Source organism: Salvelinus sp. IW2-2015, unplaced genomic scaffold (genome assembly GCF_002910315.2).
Source record: "Salvelinus sp. IW2-2015 unplaced genomic scaffold, ASM291031v2 Un_scaffold1250, whole genome shotgun sequence".
Lineage (NCBI taxonomy): Eukaryota > Metazoa > Chordata > Actinopteri > Salmoniformes > Salmonidae > Salvelinus > Salvelinus sp. IW2-2015.
The window spans coordinates 126,004-130,940 of NW_019942798.1; the positions used below are offsets into that span (position 1 = coordinate 126,004).

The window sequence follows — 4,937 nt, forward strand, 5'->3', positions numbered from 1 at the left end:
GAGAGAGTGGTAATTACGGAGAGATGTGATATGAGCACGTTGTCATTAACAGTTCTATTGCCGTTTTGTTTGACATCTTTAAGGTTGGAGAGGCGGTATGAAGTGCATACCAGATCATAATATAGAGGGCAAGTTGAATAGGGCAAGCTGACACAGAGCGCACTTTTCAGAATTTTCACGTTCGTTTGATGTGTTGGCGTTAGTGAAATGAGTCTGTTTACTCGATATATTTCAGCAATACGTTGTTTGAAGACACGTTAACGTAGTGTACTAGTGTTTTTATCCAATTAGTAATAATAATATGCATATTGTCACTGTAGTTTGATCTTAGAATACCAGAGTGTACGCTGCGGTTTCCTTTAAATACTTGTGAATCCTAGAGTCTTGTCTTCCGTCTCAAAGCTGAAAACAGCGCCCTATTAGTTCCTGAAAGTTAAATACAGGTGAGACTCATGGCCCGTTGTTGATCTTTTGTGACTCTCTCACTGCTATAGAGAGAGGATAGCCCGAAGTTACTTATTTGTTTTTGTTTGCTATGTCCGAGTGTGTGAATATTCTAAGGCTGCATTGTTAAATTGTTCTAGGTTTTGAGAATTCAGTTTGTCTGTCAGGGAATATATACGCGCACGACTACACTACTAGACGTAGTAGTTTTTCTTGGAGATAAAAGCAGTTTGGCCAATGGGATTGCGTCCAGTGTAGTAATACTTTGCGTTTAGGCTCCGTTTAGTGGTCCTCACTGTGTGTATAGCTCACAGGCTGTATCAGCTGTTTACTCACCACTGTGAATAGTGGCCGCCGAGTCTAAGTTTTGTGACTTAGTTATAATATGTGAGAGTTTGTAATTAAATATGTTTCGAACGCAATTGGGCCAGAGGAGGAGACAAAGGAAGACGCAGAGGATGCTGTTTTTGTATTAGGAGTTCATCTGTGGGTATAATATAGGCTCTTCTATATGTATGAGACTTAGGGTCTCCTCCTTTGTTGTGTATTTTATGCTCACGCTTCCATATCTCTGTGAAATCTGTGTGCCCGTCTGATGTAGTACATTGGCACGTATGTCACTTCAGGCTGTATAGCTCATAGGTGTATATGTACAGACTACTAATGTTTGAGTTGTTAATTGGTGAAGAACAACACTCTCACTGATATGGAAAATATGAATGCCACAGTGTGGTTAGGAATGTCTACCATCAAATACATGGTTAGTTATATAGCGGTAGATGTGTTACTGTTCCTAGAAACATGCTGGTATTACAGACAGAAATTATCTGATATATCTTCTATGGTTGCAAGGGTGTCAGCAGTCTATGGCACAGGTTTCTGGGTTTGGGATATATATGCCACGTTATAGAAATGAGTAAGAAATGTTCCTTCAGTTTTAGTAGAGCATGATGGTAATATAGGCACGCAGTTTATTTGGTACTATATTCATGTTTGCGTAGCACCTATGTGAATATAGACGACTTGTTTATAGCTATCTTGGTTAATATGGTTCCTTTGACTATACTTCTTGGTGTAACTGACTGGAACATAGTTACTGTTATACTTTATAGTTGTTACATTTTAGGGGGTATCTGGGAGTAATAGATGTAGTTTGACTTTTTTAGGTAGATTTGCGGATTCATGTTTCTGGAAAGTGACGTGGTTTACTCCCCCCATCATAACAGTAACGTGGCTATATACACAGTGAGTGACAGTAACGTGGCTATATACACAGTGATTAACAGTAACGTGGCTATATACACAGTGAGGAACAGTAACGTGGCTATATACACAGTGAGTAACAATAACGTGGCTATATACACAGTGAGGAACAGTAACGTGGCTATATACACAGTGAGTAACAATAACGTGGCTATATACACAGTGAGTAACAGTAACGTGGCTATATACACAGTGAGTAACAGTAACGTGGCTATATTCACAGTGAGGAACAATAACGTGGCTATATACACTGTGAGGAACAATAACGTTATATAGCCAAGTTAAAAGTATACATTTTTGAGGATCTGAGGGCCCAGTCAAATCTTTTCAGCCTCCTGAGGGAGAAGAGGTGTTGCCTTCTTCATGACTGTTGGTGTGTTTGGATCATGATGGATCCTTAGTGATGTGGACACCGAGGAACTTGAAACTCTCGACTCGCTTCATTACAGCCCCGTCGATATGAATGGGAGTGTGCTCGGCCCCTCCGTTTCCTGATCTGTTGGGGCGGTATGCGAATTGGAGTGTCCAGGGTGTCTGGCATGTTGATGTGAGCCATGACCAGCCTTTCATGGCTGCAGATGTGAGTGCTATGGACCGATAGTCATTTAGACCGGTTACCTTGGTGTTCTTGGGCACAGGGACTGGTGGTGGTCTGCTTGGTATTACAGACAGGGTCAGGGATAGGTTGAAAATGTCAGTGAAGACACTTGCCAGCTGGTCAGCGCATGCTCGTAGTACACGTCCTGGTAATCTGTCTGGCCCTGCAGCCTTGTGAATGTTGGCCTGTTTAAAGGTCTTACTCACATTGGCTGTGGAGAACGTGATCACACAGTCGTCCGTAACAGCTTGTTCTCTAATTCACGGTTCGGTGTTGCTTGCCTAGAAGCGAGCACAGAAAGCATTTAGCTCGTCTGGTAGGCTCTCGTCACGCGGCTGGGTTTCCCTTTTGTACTCTGATCGTTTACAAGCCCTTCCTCTTTGATGGTTTGTTAGAGGACGTAGCGGGGGTCGTCGATGCACTTATTAATGAAGCCGGTGACTGATGTGGTAAACTTCTCAACGCCATTGGATGAATCCCGGAACCTATTCCAGCCTGTGTTAGCGAAACAGTCCTGTATCTTAGCATCTGCTTCATCAGACCACTTCCTGTTTGAGTTTTTGCTTGTAAGCAGGAATCGGGTGGATAGAGTTAAGGTCAGATATGCCAAATGAAAGGTTTGTATGCGTCTCTGTGTGGGGTAAAGGTGACCTAGAGGTGTTTTTATTTTTTTATTTCTCACCTCTAGTTGCACAGGTGACATGCTGTGGTTGAGGTAAGACGGATTTCAGGTTCCCTGTATTAATATCACCTGCCACTAGGAGGCCGGCATCTGGAGGATCATTTTCTTGTTTCTTTCACCTCGTTGAGTGCGGTCTTAGTGCCAACATCGGTTTGTGGTGGTAAATGGATCGCTACAAAGCATATATATATATATTGGTAAATAGTATGGTCTACAGATTATCATGAGGTATTCTCAGGCGAGCAGAACCTTGACACTTCCTTAACATTAGAGAGACGCCTTGAGTTTATACAACGCTGTCGTTCTGTCCTGCCAACGCATAGAAAAAAACCCCCAGCATGATTTGTATGTTATCCTTGTACAGCCACGTCCCTGAGAAACACAATGTATTACAGTTCTTCAGATCCCGTCGATAGGATTGAGTTGTGCTCGTCCAGTTTCTTCTCCAGTGACTGTACCAATGGAACGGAAGGTAGCGGCGGTTCATGTCTCCGACGCGGTTTCCTCGGGGGCCTCTCACGCCACCCTTTCTTCTTTTTCGGGTCTTGGGGCAATTAGGGTTTTGTCCGGGGTGAGCAGTATGTCCTGCGCCTCCGACTCGTTGAAGTAGAGGTTTTTGACCTCTGCTCTGATGTCCAGAAGCTCTTTTCGTTCATAGGAAACGATGGTGGAAAACATTATGTACAACAACAAAAAAAGGTTAAGATCGGTGCGAAAACCCCCACACAAAATAGCAGTTGGTCAGTAGCCCGTAAAACGTCTGTTTACCATTGCAGTGTGTCTGTGTGCCTATCCAGATTACAGAGACTCTTGGACAAACATTTACTGTGGGCCTGAACGGGTTCATTCATATTTGAACAGACAGGATTGAAGGTGTGTGTGTGTGTGTGTGTGTGTGTGTGTGTGTGTGTGTGTGCCAATCCGTGATCTGCTATAGTTTTCTGTCTGACCTTAGACCCAGTAAATGTGTCATTATTCAGCTTTTAAATTTCAACCATAACTAAACCAATCGGGAAGCCTCTCTCTCTCTGCTCTTACCAGCTACTTGAGGTAGGGCAACAGCAGTGGAAGCCTCCCCTCTCTCTCCTACCAGCTTAGCTGTGAGTAGAAGCAGCAGTGTGAGAGCCCTCTCTCTCTCTCTACCAGCTAGCTGTGACGTAGAACAAGCAGTGGAAGCCTCTCTCTGCTCTCTCTCTTCTACCAACTACTGTGAGGTAGGAGCACAGTGGATAGCCTCTCTCTCTCTCTCTCTACCAGCTAGCTGTGAGGTAGGACAGCCAGTGAAGCCTCTCTCTCTCTCTCTACTCACCAGAGCTGTGAGGTAGGAAAACAGCAGTGGAAGCCCTCTCTCTCACTACTGGAGGTAGGAACCAGATCTTCTCTCTTCTACCAAGCTGCTGTGAGGTAGAACAAGCAGCTGGAAGCCTCTCTCTCTCTCTCTCTCTACCAGCTAGCTGTGAGTAGGCGCAGCAGTGGAAGCCTCTCTCCTCTCTCTACCAGCTAGGCTGTGAGGTAGGAAACAGCAGTGGAAGCCTCTCTCTCTCTCTATACAGCTAGCTGTGAGGTAGGATCAGCAGTGGAAGCCTCTTCTCTCTCTACCAGCTAGCGTTGAGGTTAGGAACAGCAGTGGAAGCCTCTCTCTCTCTCTATTACCAGCTAGCTTGTGAGGTAGAACAGCAGTGGAAGCCTCTCTCTCTCTCTCTCTACCAGCTAGCTGGTGAGGTAGGATCAGCAGTGGAAGTCCCTCTCTATACAGCTAGCTGTGAGGTAGGATCAGCCAGTGGAAGCCGCCTCTCTTCTTACCAGCTAGCTGTGAGGTAGGAACAGCAGTGGAAGCCCTCTCTCTCTCTACACCAGCTAGCTGTGAGGTAGGAAACAGCAGTGGAAGCCTCTCTCTCTCTCTACCAGCTAGCTGTGACGGTTAGGAACCCACCCCTCCAGTGGAAGCCT

General features: G+C 45.0%; 1 protein-coding gene across 1 annotated transcript in view; it reads left to right on the forward strand.

Annotated features, from left to right (window-relative positions):
* LOC112070174 (signal-induced proliferation-associated 1-like protein 1) overlaps nucleotides 1–4,937 on the forward strand; it is a gene marked incomplete at its 3' end in the record, with an annotated part of 160,698 nt that overhangs the window by 162 nt on the left and 155,599 nt on the right. The window lies entirely within an intron of this gene.